This window comes from Lactuca virosa, chromosome 4 (genome assembly GCF_052849685.1).
Source record: "Lactuca virosa cultivar CGN04683 chromosome 4, Lactuca_virosa_CGN04683_v6, whole genome shotgun sequence".
Classification (NCBI taxonomy): Eukaryota; Viridiplantae; Streptophyta; class Magnoliopsida; order Asterales; family Asteraceae; genus Lactuca; species Lactuca virosa.
Genome location: NC_136429.1, coordinates 40046186 through 40062726, shown reverse-complemented (window position 1 = coordinate 40062726; position 16541 = coordinate 40046186). Strand labels below are relative to the sequence as shown.

Here is a 16541-nt window from a genome sequence, read left to right as displayed (position 1 = left end):
AAACGCTTAACAATTAAACAAAAAACATTCATTTGTTTCAAAAGTGCTAAATTGTCTCTTTTAAGATAAATAACATCATCACATGATCTATTAAGCTCTAATTCCAAAGCCTAAATTCTTAATCTTCTCTCTTCACTTTTAAATGGTGCCCTGCTAAGTTGATCAGTCAGATTAGAATTGCTAAGACGAGTTCTTTTTAAACTATCGCTAAAGTTAGAAATAGTATAATTTGAATCGTCCAGTTCAGAATTATAACGAGACATAGGAATGTTAAGAGATTGGAGTATAGAGTGTACCTTATCGATGACCTTCTCGCATTCCTTCACTTGTTCTGAAAATGGCTTCACAGCAAAACAGTTTTCAGAGATCTGGTCACCATCAGTAGCATAACCCCTCTGTTCTGAAACCCCGTTCTGAACCATTAAGCATCTGCCTTCATACTCATGCACTTCTGACTTTACCACAAAGCATCCACCATGTGTGGGTTTCATGACCTCGTCATCATCAGAATCTGAAGACCACACTCGTCCATCTTCGTCACTTCCTTCCTGCACAATCAACGATGGTTTTGCATTAGATGCACTTTTCTTCCTGAAATCCTCTATCTTCTGAAGATAGTAGGCTTCATCCTTCTTAGATTCTTTCTTCTCATTCATCCTCCTAAGCATACATTCCTTGGCAAAATGATTCTTGCCATGACAGTAATTACAATCATAACCAGAATTACCTGACAACTTCTTTTCCTGTTTCTCATCATCCTTTTGAGAGTTCTTGAAGCTCTCATCTCTGGACTTTTCTGAACTGTAGTTTCCCTGCTTATTCTTATTCTTGAACCGAGAGTAATTCTTTTTAAAGAACTTTTTGGGATTTGACACCATCAGAGCATACTATTCTTTCATAAGTTCACTATCTGAAAAGTCGGATTCGAAATCTTTTTCAACTATCTTCTTGCCTTTTACAACTAAGGCCAAAGATCCAAGACCAGAAACAAGCTTTACATCCTTCGTAACTTCGTCTTCATGGGATCTCAGAATTCCAACAAGCTTGGTCAATGACTAGCTCTTGAAAAATGCTTGTGTGCCTTCACAGTCGACACAATGGCTTTCCATTCAGATCTCAGTCCATTCATGAAAGCAACTTTTTGTTCAATAACTTCACGCTTAATATTATGTTTAAGCATCCTGCTTAACAGATGATTAAAACGATTGAACATCTAATCTAGTTTTTCAACAGGTTTTTGTAGAAATGCTCCAAACTCTGATAAGAGCAATGTTTGCACAGAGTGTTCTAAATCAGTGTCACTCGAATAAAGTTCCTTCAATTTATCCCATATTTCCTTGGCTATCTCACATGCACTGACCAAACGAAAAGTATCCGGTGGAAAAGCGAAGCGGATAATTCTCATTGCCTTAATGTTGCTCATCAACTTATTCTTTTCATCATTTAGAACATCTTTATGATCAACAAGGAGCGTATTATACTGAGCCAAAGTTTTGATTGGCTGTCTTGTATTGGACAACGTGAATGTTTCCTGAGTCATTGCCTGGCATATAGTAGCACCATGTTCTTTAATACCAAGAACATAGTCTTCGAAGTGTAATGCCCAAACTTCATAGTCCTGTGGGAAGAGGATTGGGATCCTCGTTGTAGATCCGTTGTTGCTAGAAATATTGAACGAAAGAGTGTGAGGGTCTTCTTGAGCCATCTTATCAAGAATTCACAGAAACAAGTATAGAACCAGATATGTAAAAACGTGAATCGAGTACTAGAGAGAAACTACAAATCTAGATCTGTAGCCTACAACCGATTGAAGCGATTGAGACAACAACAAAGATCCAAGAAAAACGAAAAACCCTAGAAAAAACTCGACAGAAGAATATCGAATTAATTACACTATCTCATGCTCTGATACAAATTGTAGAAACAATAATAAATGTGATCGACAGATGCTATATTAAATCACGTGAATTGAATGACAAGAACAAAGATCAAAATAGTGCCGAATGCTTTGATTGAACAGCTCTAGAAGAGTTCAATGAGAGAACTTCTCTGTGAGAGCTAGGTAGGGTAACCAAAACGTTAACCCTAATTGTTACATGCATGCATAATAAATAGGTTAACCCTAAAAAGCAAAACCGTGAATGGACAGGCCTAAACCGCTAAATAAGACTTATACACGCACATATATTTGACACAATACATTTAAAACCCAACACATCTATTTTGTGAACTACATATTTTTCCTCCTTCTCGGCCAACAATCATGTGTGAAAACAAAAGCGCCTTATTCTTGAGTCAAAATCCGGTTTCGCATAAACGTACAAAACACATTGATATTGATTATCATTTTGTTCGGGAACTTGTCCTGTCTGAGAAAATTCACACCAAGTTTTTCCCTTCACATCTTCAACTCGCAGATATCTTTACGAAGAGTCTTCCCCGTCCGTTATTTAAATACTTTCACACCAACCTTCATGTTGGTACTCCCCCACTTAAGCTTGTGGGGGGGGGGGGTGGGGGTAATAGATATGATTCAACAGAATCATATTTAATTGGGGATTTATCTTGTATAGCTTGTATTATTAGGAAAGTTTGTTAATTTCCTTATATTCATTGTAATCTTGAATTATATATATAGATCAATACACATCTCACCAGAAAAAACAAGGTGATTTTCATAAATCATAATATATATATATATATATATATATATATATATATATATATATATATATATATATATATATATATATATATATATATAGGTTCATATGTTCTAGCTATTTATTGTGTGGATATAAGAATCAATACAGACCAATCATTTTAAAAACATAGATAAGGGTAAAATTGTAATCTTACCTATTAATCAAATTTGGTAATTGATATTACTATATTTATACATATTTTTTAGGCAATATTTTAATACTTTTTTATTAATATTTTGGTTATTTGCAAAGATATATGATACTTATGAGATTAAATTATATTTTGCAGCCAAAATGTACAATCTTGTAGAATAAGGACCATTTGTGACAAGAAGTGGAAATTTGGAGGAATGAATAATTAAAAGAAGAAAAATCCTGCAAAAAGCCCAAATCACGACGTGGCCATCATTTACATGACGTGAAGTGAGTGTTCTAGAAGATAAGTGCACGGGAAGTCAGAGTCTTTCCCCGATAAGGATTTATCTCAAGTTCACGACGTGAAATACCTTTTCACGTCGTGAAGTACGAAAATTCCCAATATATATATATATATATATATATATATATATATATATATATATATTCACTTTCACGATCTGAGGAGGCTTGGAGGTTTTTCAGAGAGACTTATGGAGAAAAATTACTCAGAGATAAGTGCGAAAAAGCATACCTTAAAGGAGGCTTAATTGAAGATCAAGAGATTGAAGAATACATTCATCATTCTAGTTTGGTAAACTTTGATAATGTCAATTTTAACTGGATTTGTGTTCATAATTTCAGCCATGAGTAACTGAATCTAGTAGCTTTTGTTTATCTAGATGAAGCTTTAACTCTATGGTTTAGTTATTTGATTATTGGATTTTAATTGTTGGTTATGAGCTTGTGTTTGATTATCTTTACCTAACATGTTAATATTTGATGCTTTAATTGCTTGAATTCAGGTTTTGTGTAGCTTAGTGAACATTAAATTACATGATCTTGTTACCTAGTAGTTTAGTGACCATTAAATTGATTGAGCTAGGATCAACCCAATCTTAGATAAATAATAAAAGCAACTGATTTAGCTATGTTGGAGAACATAAACTATGACCACAATTGTTTTTATTTGGATTAATCTTTCATAGCTTGTCTACATCCTATATATGATTATGTGTTTGCTAGTGTATGACCATACATAGTTTTACATGAATTAGTGAAATTATTAGTAAATTTGGACTTGAATTGCTAATAAAATAATAATTGATAACCAACATTAATAATCCATAATTAATAGATAACAATAGAGGAGAAGTGGATTCGAACTAAACTGAAATGTTTTTAGTAATTGATTGAATTTGATAGTTAAGTAATTAAGTTTATCTGAACTTGTAAAATCAGATAAAAACCAATTAAACTTTTGCTAGTTTTTAGGTTAATTTTTAGTAGTTAAATTAGTTAATTAAATATGTTCCTTGTGTTCGATACCCGACTGTTAGTGCTATATTATTTGCGAAAAGGTACACTGCCTAAAATCGTAATAGTTAGTTAAATAGTTGGAAAAACTCACAAATAGGTATAATATATAATTACGTATCAAGTTTTTGACGCCGTTGCCGGGGAACGACTATTTAGTTTTAGATTTATTTGAATTAGGTTAATCGATCCTTTTTGTGGGGTAAAACCAGCAAAAAGTTAATTTTTAGCATTAGTTTTTTTTTTGTTTTTTTTTACTGAACTAACGACGTGAACCTTAAGTTCGCGTCGTGAAGTAGGTTATTTTACGTTTTATTTCGTTTTTAGCTTCTGTTTAGTTTTTCTACTTAACACGACGTGGTCACATACCCCATGCCGTGGTAAACGTTCAGTAGGAGTATTTAATTACCTTTTGTTTGTTTTTACGTTTTTATTTTTGTTTAATTGCAGTAGTACATGACCTGTGGATCCAATACACCTTTGATACCACCGCTTGAAGATCCAGAGTCAGCCCTTCGTAAAAATACGAACAAGATTGTAGGAGAAACCAACACACCAAAGAAATCACCGTTCAAAGATATTAAATCAGTTTTGGGTAAAAAGAAAGGAAAGAACGTAGGAGAATCGAGCAATTCCTCAAAGGACGAAAACAAGGTTGAAAGCTTTGAGCAGAATCCTAATACACAAGAATCCGATACGAGTCCGAACCCGATTTAAAAAAAGAAGAGAGCGAACCCGAAGACGAGCTGAAAAACGAGATGGTGAATATTGCCAACATGTCTATGGAGGCATACAAGAAAAGAATCCGAGAAGACACCGGTACCGGTCTAGTGCAACTCGCGATTCCTGCTACCGCAACATTCGATCTTAAATGACATATTCTTTATGCGCTTAAGGCAGTTCCATTTTCCGGGAAAGATCATGAGGATGCTTACAAACACCTTGATGAAGTCAATGACACAACTGATTACTTCAACATCCCGAATGTTCCACGAGAGACGATGTTATTGAGAATGCTTCCAGTCACTTTAAAAGGAGTTGCTAAGGATTGGTTAAAGGCACTTCCACCCGGTGCAATTACTACATGGGCACCAATGTGTGAACAATTCTTAGAACATTTCTGCCCACCTTCTAAAGTGTCACACCCCCAAACTGAAGAAACGTCGGAAACGTCCGGGGGTGAGGGTGACTTCATCTTGTAATACCATCACAATGTATATAATTGAATCAAGACAACATCATCATCACACATACAATAATACAACCATCATTGTTTACAACAGTGTTTTGGTTTACAACATTACATTCCCAAAATATAAGTGTACGATGATAGCAAAAATACATCAAAATCCATGAGTTCTTGAAGGTCAAAATCCATGAGTTCTTGAAGGCCAACCTGCTTAACGATTTCCTGAGAATACAAGTTATTTTGAAAATGGTCAACATATATAATGTTGGTGAGTTCATAAGCATATTTGTATGAAAAATTTGTATCACTTTGTAAACACCAGAAAATCCGATATTTTCTATAAAAGAAATAAATGGTTTGAACGCTTTGTATCAAATCTTGTGTTAAAACATGTGTGTTTCTGTTTTGAAATGTATAAAAAGAGTGTTCCAGAAAATCCTATATTTTCTGCTGTAAGTAGAAGGCATTGTAGAATTGTATGTTTTTTTATCATCAAAACTGTATATGTATTCTGTAAGTTTTACAGTGGAGTTATTTTCTATGTGAGTCGTTATAACCATACGTGATATGACTGATCTGCTTGTCCTGACGTTTTTCAGGAGTCACTTGTTTAAGGTAAGACGTTTGTCACCCTAGACTGGCCTAGTCTAGCTGTAGCGAACAGCTCAAGTGCGGGGCTGTCAACCTTGTATAGATCTATACACAAATTATCGCTCTCCCTCCAGGAGACTCTGGTTATAACTACATGACTTAAGGGTGTACACTAGGTAGGTACGAATGAAAGAACATCTCACAAGAACCTTAACTAAACTTTACGCCAATAGTGTATCACGTTGTTTACCGTTTCAAAATAATGTTTCCGTGTATGTATTTAGGTTATAAGGTCCAATGACATGTGGTGAAAGTATCAGGCCCAATAAGCATGTAACTGGATCACTAAGGCCCAATAAACATGTAATGTATATTCTAGGCCCAATAAGCTTGTAAATGGATCACTGAGGCCCAATAAACATGTAATGTATATTCCAGGCCCCATAAGCATGTAAATGGACCACTAAGGCCCAATAAACATGTAAGGTATATTCCAGGCCCAACAATCATGTAAATGGACCACTAAGGCCGAATAAACATGTAAGGTATATTTCAGGCCCAATAAAAGAGAAAATGACGTATTTAGTCCGTTTGTTATTACGTTGTTTTTTTAGCACAATTGTTTACCAAAATGACATAAAAGGCCCACTTTTTGTAATGATGACATTTTGGCCCATTAAGCTGAAAATTTACAATTTAGGCACATTTTTGGTAAAAATGACACTTTAGGTCCATTAAGACCAAAAGTTTACATTTAAGGGCTTATTTTAAATAAAATAACATTTTTAGCCCACTTTCGTTAGAATTTACATTTTCGGCCTAATTTTGATGAAAATTGACATTTGTGGCCCAAATGTATAGAAATTTACCTTTTCGGACCAAGTTTAATAAGATTGACATTTTCAGCCCCTTTTTAACCTAAAATTTACATTTTTGGCTCAAATTTGTTTAAAATGACAATTTAACCCACAAAAGTCAAAAATTTACAATTTAAGCCCATGAAACCGTGAAGGCCCAACTTTAAGCCTCTTTGGTGAAAATTTACACTTTTGGCCCTTTTAAAACCATAAATATCTTTAAGACCCATTTTTATCTAAAAATGACTCTTTTGGTCCTTGAAAAACCGTGAATGTTCTAAAGGTTTCACTTTTTTTTTTTGTTTATTTGTTAAAAATGGCCCCTTAAACGGTTTTGGATTGTTTCTAGTGTATCAAAACATGTTTTAAACTTTCCATTATCATAGTAAGTTGCATGTAATGATTTAGTTTGCAAATATCACCAAGTTTTGTTAGCAATTTTGAGTTTCATGAGGTTTTAACGTATAATCACAACATATAACATGGAAAAACACACATATACATACATAAACACATAGATCTAACACAAAGCAACTTGTATCCTCCCCCAAAACATAGTAAAAACCGAAAATAAGGGGTATGAACTCACTTTGGGGTGATGGGTCGGTTTTGGTGAAGAGATGAGAGGAAATGATGTTGTTTTCGGTCTAGCAAGCCCCTTGAAGAGATTCTCGAGTTCTAGGAGGTTCTAAGAAGCAAAAATCATAAAATAGAGTGATTAAGAGTAATAGGTTTAACATGAACATGAAGTCAAACTTTTTGAGTGTAAGTAGCTTGCCAAAAATGAATGGATTTTGATGAAGTATCCTTGGACTCACACATAAGCACACACAACTTTTTGGAGAGGGAAAAGTGAGATGTACTTGAGTGTTCTAGAGAGAATTCTTGATGTGGAATGAAGTTGGAGAAATGGCCTTAGGCCGTGAGTTTTAAGGAGGAAGGAAGAGAGGGTTTAAGTGGCAATTCCATGATGGTTACATCACTTAAGCATTGATATTTGTTGGATAAATAGCATGGATATCCTTTAAGCAATAGTGAGGTGTCAAGGTCTTGAATCATATAAGCTTTTTTTATTTATCTCAAAACAGAGAATGAGAGGGGAAAAAGGGAAGAAATGAATAAATGTTGGGCTCATATGGATTAATCAACCGAGTTGTGTAGCCCAAAATGAATTTTTCGGCCCATTGGGCCCTCTCATGAGTTCACGGCCCAAAAGGGGTAAAAATAATGGATTTTCGGCCCATTACAATTATTTATGTGGTTTTTGGCCCAATAAGGCCCATGAAAATGAAGTGAGACATTTTAGGCCCAATAAGGCCCATAAAAAGTATTATGGCCCAAAATGCTATAGTTTAATGAATGTGGGTCCATTTAAGGCCCAAATGAGGTTCCTTACCCCAAAATAATCCCATTTGAGATTTTATTGGCCCATTAGGCCCAATAAGAGGGTCCTGGTCCAATAAGAGTTCGAACCGGGGAAATTAGGGTTACAAACCTAAGTTGAGTGGATGTAGTGTATGGAATTAGGTTTTGGGCTTCACGAGTGAGTTTGATTCGAATAGTTGTTTTTGAATGAGAAATATGTATAACCTTAAACTTGAAGCTACAAGATACATCAAGAGTTGATTACATATGGACGAAATTTCCTAGCCTAATTATGCTAGTTGTGACATAAAGTTTCTAAACTCAAGAAGGTTATAGCAAACTTCAAGCAACAACCGGGTCAGTCACTCTACGAAGCATGGGAGAGATACAAAGGATTAATAAGAAATTGTCCTCAAAACGATTTAAATGAACAACAAGAAGTATCAATCTTCTATGATGGAGGTAAATGTGATGACAAGGCAACTCCTTGATTCTCAAGGACCTTTAACAAAGAAAAATCATGCTAAAATCAAGGAGCTAATAGAAGAATTTTCTAAGCATTCGCGTGAGTACCACAAATCTCGACATGATAGAGCTAATGGAATTGGGAGTGAAACTTCTGAGGACATGGCAGTCGTGTTAGTTATGCTAGATAATATGGACCGAAGAATGACAAAGATTGATCAATCCATGCATGCTATTCGTGTGGGTTGTGAAAGATGCAATGGTCCACATTTGACTAAAGATTGCTATTTGGATGAAAACGGGAATAAAAAAGCTCAAGTCTTCTACTCAAGTGGAGACAAATATGATGAAGATTGGAGGAAGCTGAAGAAGGAATGGTTGCCTTATGATGAATATAAAAAGCAAAAAGACGAAAATTTTAGGCAAAATGGCTGAGGCTTTTACCAAAAAGAGCAACCACAACCGGAAAAGAAAGTTTGATTTAGAGTCCATGCTAGCTAGATTCATGGAGGCTTCGAAAAAACGACATGATGAGACCGATGCGGCAATAAGAGACCAACAAGTTTTAATGAGAGATCAACAAGATTTATTGAGAAATCATCAAGATCGATCCAAAACATTGAAGCCCAACTTGATCAATTAACTACATTGGTTAATGAACGACTTTCTCTACAAATTCCCGATAAGAAGCCACAACCGCAAGTCATGGTGATCGAAACCGAAGAAGATACTATATATGAGTTCCTAGAAGCCTTAGAAGTAGAGCCAATTTAGCCCGAACCACAACAAAAGAAGTCGAAAGTTGAAAAGAAAAGTTATGTTGAATCCTCGACATCACGACGTGGAGATTCAATCTCCACGACGTGGATTGAGACTGAGAAGAAAGATCAATATTGTGTTCAAGCTTTTTGCCCCCCCCCCCTCCCCCTTTTCTTTCTCGAGCAAGAGTTCATCCTCTGGAACAAGAACATCTGAAATTTATGAAGCAAGTAAATGGTATTCATATAAATACTCCTTTTATAAATGTGTATGTTTAATATGATTTTTTTATTATTGTTGTGTTTGATAAAAGTGTATTTTTAATATATAATCAATAAGATTCATAAAACCTTTAACCAGTTATGTATAAACTTAAGGGAAATCTCCGAAAAAGTCTTAATATTTCATCCTAATTTACGAAAAAACCCTAAACTGAAATTTGTTTATGAAAAAGTCTCAATTACCGGTAAAAATGACGATTTGACCATTTTTTTCCCGGTTTACCGGTTTCATTACTTACTCGGTTCCATTAAAGTCCTATTATTTTAACATAACTTACGAATAAGTCTCGAACTTAAATTAAGTAATGATTTAACCATTTTCTCCCTATAACATACATATTACCTGTGTCATTACTGATTTGGACGCATAGTCATTAAATGAGTTGATGATATGGATATGTTGGGTTATATAATATTATGTTTACCAAAAAAAATGATATCATGATCTACTGTATATTTTTTGAAATATAAAATGCATTCAACAAAAACTGTAATAATTACATAAACTAGCAACAAATTCGTCATTTTTTAGTTTATAAGAAATTTCAAATTGTCTATCTAATCTTATGTAACCCAATATATCTATCTCATCAGCTAATTTCCCGCCCCTTTTCCCAAAAACACACATTTTACAGGTTTCATTGCTGACTTGGATACATAATAATAAATGAGCTCATGAGATGGATATTAAATTTTATGGTAATTGTAGCATTATATAACCCATTATATCTATTTTATCATCTAACTAGGTTATAACCCGTGGAAACCACGGTTGATATATTTAAAATTATTAATTCATACATAATAAAAATAATTGTAAGATGTTATATTTGATAAATGTAATACATTGAATAAAACAAATATAAATGGTCATTGTTTTAATATGAAATATAACAATATACTTAGAAACTACATTGCTATATTATGGCAGAGGAACTATTCATGCAAATTACTAAAATATTATAAAAATTTCCCATAAAAGAAAGTACAATGATTTTTATACTAAAAATTTGTAATTAAAATAAAAGAAAGTACAATGTTGTAATTAAAAAAATAGAAAGTACAATGTTGTGATAGTAAAAGGTTGTAATTACTGTTTAAAGAAAAGTACATTGTTATATTGTGGTTATATGACGATTTTAAAACATTGTTAGTTAGAAAAAAGGTATCATGGGATTTTTTTTTCATAAAATTTTAGTAATTGGCAGGAATAGTTCCAAGTTTGAAAGGTCTTTATGTTAGTAACTTTATTAGGATATGTAGAAATGATAATGTTGTAACATGTTATTTGTTGCTTAAAAAATGAAAGTAGCATGATATTTTTGGTTTAAAAGTATAAGTAGCATGTGTTTTTCCTTAAAATCGAAAATAACGTGCTATTGTTGGCTTCAAATGAAAGTATTGTGCTTGTTTCCTTTAAAATGAAAGTAGCATGCCATCTTTGGCTCAAAGATGAGAGTAGCATAGTCTTTTTGTCTTTAAAATGAAAATAGCATGTGATTTTTGTCATAATGAGATTTTTGCCCAAAAAATAAAGTAACATGCAATTTTTTCGTTTTAAATTAGCATGCTATTTTTCCTTAAAAATAAAAGTAGCTTGCTATTTTTGCCTCAAAGATGAGAGTAGCATAGTCTTTTTGTCTTTAAAATGAAAATAGCATGTGATTTTTGTCATAATGAGATTTTTGCCCAAAAAATAAAGTAACATGCAATTTTTTCGTTTTAAATTAGCATGCTATTTTTCCTTAAAAATAAAAGTAGCTTGCTATTTTTGCCTCAAAATAAAAGTAACATGCTATTGTTGACTTAAAATGAGAGTATCATATTATTTTTGCCTTAAAAATGTGAGTGGCATGCTTTTTGTCTTCAAAATGAAGATAACATGTGATTTTTTTTCCTTAAAAATGAAAATAGCATATGTCAAAATTTGAAACATATCAAAGGTGTATGGTTATAGCATTGACAAATACAAGATTCGTTTCTACAAACATGTTAATAAAAGAGAGCATATACGGTTCATGTCTTTAACATGCATATCCTCGTGTTAGTTCAAGAACTAAATATAACGAAAAATAACCATTAGATGTAATGAACATGTGTGAGTGTTACCGGTGCATAATGTTCATATAAGAAATAGTCCATGGCATATCTAAATAAACAATGGAAACATTTCAAAGAAGTTAACTAATAGAGAATTCCCTGTATTGAAACATATATCATAAAGATGTAAAAGGATCAACACATACAACCCTTTGCAGTTTAGTGACTATAATGATCAGATTTCTCTTCAAACCTCTCTGTAACATGTGTATACCTACAAATCTTGAACCAAAAATAAAAGTTGAAAGTCACTTTTACATAAAATAATAAACAAAATGTATATGACATAAAACATTAAAATTGCCAAATTAGAGATTCCAGCTCTTTTAATGTATGAAAAAATTGGAAAAAAAAACTACAGAAGATAGATTAAAATACTTAGCAGGAAGAAAGGTTACCTAATAAACTCTTGTATACAGGTCAATTTGGGAAACCAATTGCTCCATTTTATGCAAAATGGTCACATTTTTAGGGTTCTAACATACCAATTCCTTATTTTTGAGATCCACCCCAGATCTTCATATCGAAACACAGTGCCATAATAGAAGCATATTATATGCCTTTACACATTAGCAGGAACATCTTATTTATATTTAGGAATTTTAACAAACACATAAAATGAAATGATATAAAATCTCTTGTAGAAACTTAAGCGACAAAGCACAAGTGAAAAAAACAATACAAAGGTGACTCCTTTCACTGTCAAAAGAACTTTGCATTACATCAAACAGCTGGTATGCATCATGTTATCCCAATAATTGCTTCCATACAACTCCAATACTTTGGTGCATCAAAACCCAATTACAAAAAAATGGAGAAAAGGTTAGAAAATGGTCAAGATATTACATGAAACTACAACATGAAACCTAATTTTCACTTACCTACTGCTTCAATACTATAATGTTCTGATTTATTGTGATTTAGAATAACATGTATTAGAGAGGGGAATGAAGTTAAAAGTATCAAAATATGAAATAAAAAAAGACATGTCAACGTACCAATTGCTATAGGGATCGTAACTGTAAATATCATGCCACTAATTGCTCTAAGAAATTTTGAAATTCTTGCTTATCTGACCAAAAAAATCTTGATATTGATCAGAAGGGGGAAGAAGGTGAGCACATGAAGCTGTAGATGGTTAATCTATAAGACATGGGATAACTGGAAAATAAAAGGGTGGCTGTGAGGTGCCTTAATCGAATCCTCAACCCAATGACATGGCTGGGAAGATGGCTGCCAAGTTAATTGTTATTGGTATATGGAAGCAGATGATCGACACGACCAAAAAACTCTGAACCCTTTCATAGGTATAGGTAGATGAGAATTAAATCACTTTGTCCCTCATTTTTTGGGATATCAGTTTTTTATGGGATATCAGTTACACATATTTCAAATTTGAATGGGATTATTTACGGATGGAATCAGTAATTATGGAATGCAGACTAATTATATGGGATACAAATTGATTTAATTGAGGAAGTGAATGTGAGTGAGTGGGCGGGAAAAATAGAGAGTAGATTGATGATGGAATGACACGTGGCAAGAGATAGTGCTTATAAGAGGACACATGGCAGAGGACACATGGCAGGTGTAGGAGTCTTTTATTAAGAAAGAAGATTTAATGACCAGACATCCAGATCAACAATGAACCCGGTAAAATATATGTTAAATGGAGAAAATGGCTAAGTCATTACTTAAATTTATTTTGGGACTTATTCGTAAATTATGATAAAATAATGAGACTTTGATTAAACCGACTAAGTAATGAAACTGGTAAACCAGGAAAAATGGGTCAAATCGTCATTTTTATCGGTATTTGAGACTTTTTCGTAAACAAATTTTAGTTTGAGACTTTTTTTGTAAATTTGGGTAAAATATTAGGACTTTTTTGGAGATTTCTCTCAACTTAAGCCAATACATATCTAACTACTTCACAAGTTCCACCTTAATTAATGCATCCTAGTTTCGATTTAAAAAACTCATTTTTTAAGAACCTCTTGATATTTTGTCTAAGTCAACGACATATAAACGACCTTTCTAATGAAATAAAAATATGAGTATGTTTGATAAAAATAATAGTATGTGAAAACTCTATTTTTTATTATAGTTGTGTTTGATAAAAAAAACTCATAATTGTGTATGTTTAATATGATTTTTTATCTTAATAATAAAAAGAAAAAAAAAGTAGGCCGCTATTTTACTATAAATTGACATCTCTTAAACTTTAATGTGATGTATTAATTGAATCTAATTACGATCAAATCAAAATAATATAACTATATTTATATTTATAATTTTTAAAGTTGTATATAATTTATGTAATAATCTTTTTCATACTCTACATTTTATTATTAAATGGATGTCTTCTAAACTTTATTTTTTATTGAGTGCTATGTATATATTAAATCTCATTACGATCAAATCAAAATATTATAACTATATTTATATTTATGGACCTTTAAGTTGTATATAATTTGTGTAATAATCATTTTCATACCCAACGTTTATTATAAATAGTGTCTCGTAAACTTCATTTTATATTTTAGAAAATGATATGCTTAAGTAAAAAAAATGAGTTAGTAAAAAAAATGAATGAGTTAGTAAAAAAAATGAGTTATTCAGAATATTTGCCATTGTATGATTTGTTAAATGACAACTTATGTTCGTTTATTTCTATTAATATATTTATGTTTTCATAAATCATATATTTATATTTTTATGCATTAACTAAGCTAATGATGATGCTGAAATTATTGATTTAAAATAATCTCATCTCACAAAATAATAAAATGCTTCATCAAAATAAAAAAAGGATAATTAAAAATAAATAATTATCGATAAATAAAAAACAATTCAAAAAATTAACTTTGGCAGGTTAATAATAGGCAATTAATTAATGCGTAAGATTCTAATTAAATTCATGATCTTCAATCGGTTAGGGGCAGAAACGGTTCGTTTGACTACAAAGTGAGTGCCACTCGTGCTTGAACTCTTCATATTTCTTCTTCTTCTTCTTCGCATCCACTTTTCCAATTTTGTTCCTCATAACACTTGTTTTCTTGATATTAAGAGGATCTTAACCATTTTCCTTTGGTGCTCCAAGAGTAAAATAAATTGATTTCAAGAAATTGGTGACAGCGGGAAGAAGACGATGATGTCGGAGGGCAAGCGTTTTCTTTCTCATGCTCTCCATTTTTTCTTCGGTTATCCATTCTATAAACCCACATTATCCATACTCATAATTTTCATCCGATGATCAATAGTACATTCGCAGTTCATAATTACCTAGCCTGCTGCTTCCCTCTTCTTTTCCTTTCTTGATCAAACGCTTCACTCAACTTCTCCTGTAATGCCTCTGTTTCTTGAAACCGAAGCCTCTCACCCCAGATATCAACTTATACGCCCCAACCCCTCTGAAGCGAACACTTGAAATATTCTTTGGTTTGATCTCAGCTAATCAAACGTCCAGAATCTTGAAGCAAAGCAGAGACATAACGAATGATTTTCATCGTGGTTTTCCAGTTTTTTCATCGACATCTCTGCTTTCACTCAAATCGACGCCTCTCACAGGCGATGGTCATAGTGGACGGAGGGTTTGTTTTTGCCGGTCTGATTCCACCGTTTGTTCCCACTTTCACAGTCTTGAGGTATTTTTGAACCCGATTGATTTTAATGTAACATTTACTTGAGGTGTGAAGTTCATATGTTTCATTAAACTTACAGTTTTATTGGGTTTGACCTGTTTCTTTTTTATTAGATCAGGGATTCGGTTATATATGACTTATGTTTTGTGGTATGTGTTTGTAGGACCTGTGACATGTTATGGGAAAGACATTGAAGAAATTTTGTTTATATTCAGTTTTGGGTATGTTCTGTTACTGTTATTCTTTTTGAATTTGAATTTTCTCATTGTGATTGTAAGATATAATTGAGTGATACTAAATTCTTGTTGTATGTATAAGTTTTCCAAGAAACCTTTATAACTTTACCTCAACTGAACTCATTCCTAGATGCTTTCTAATCACCCCACCAACAAATCCTCCTTCTCGACTCAAGGTAGAGTGTAACTTTCCATTCTCTGTCAACTTCCTCATCAATGAAGATACATTTTCTCATGTTGGTTTTCTTTTTCCCTTTTAGATATATATATATTGTTCAAGAATCTTGATTTGGAACATCTCATCTCTTGTGAAGGACAGGGTTAGGAAAATTGAAGGAAACCCTGATTTCTATTGGTTCATCTCAACAAAATACTGTAAATCAAGGTGAATTACCACATATATTATACCGGGTTTGTTGTCTATAGATGTTTTTGAGAGTATTCACTATCTGATTTGTTGATGCCTTTTAGATATTGTTCAAGAATCTTGATTTGGACATGAAGGTAGTTACTCCATTTCCCTACATATTGTTCCTTTGGTTGAAGATATGAATATGCTTTTATTTTTCTCTTTTCATTGCAACTGCCAACTAGATAATTAAAAACTGTTTGCTGAAAAACTTATTATTTACTTTATTTTTGCAGGGCGCTTCCATTGGGGTAATGGATAAGGCCACTTGTTGGTATATATGCATTTGACAATTCCAATAAGGTAGGTCACTTGTTGACTGGTTTAACTGGTAAGTTTTATTTATGGTGACATGGTGTCTAGTTGGTATGCATTTGACAATTCTATGACCTTTGATGACGTGTCAAATACATGCCATGTCACCTCACCAAAACTTACCGGTTGGTTAAACTGGGAATAGAGCATTTGCCATGTCACCAAAACTCTAT

General features: G+C 32.8%; 1 non-coding gene across 1 annotated transcript; it reads right to left on the bottom strand.

Moving 5' to 3' along the window:
* Positions 1-8476: 8476 nt before the first annotated feature.
* LOC145110421 (small nucleolar RNA R71) lies at positions 8477-8583 on the bottom strand. Its single transcript, XR_013709801.1, has one exon. It is a non-coding gene; the product is annotated as a small nucleolar RNA R71 (small nucleolar RNA).
* Positions 8584-16541: the final 7958 nt, after the last annotated feature.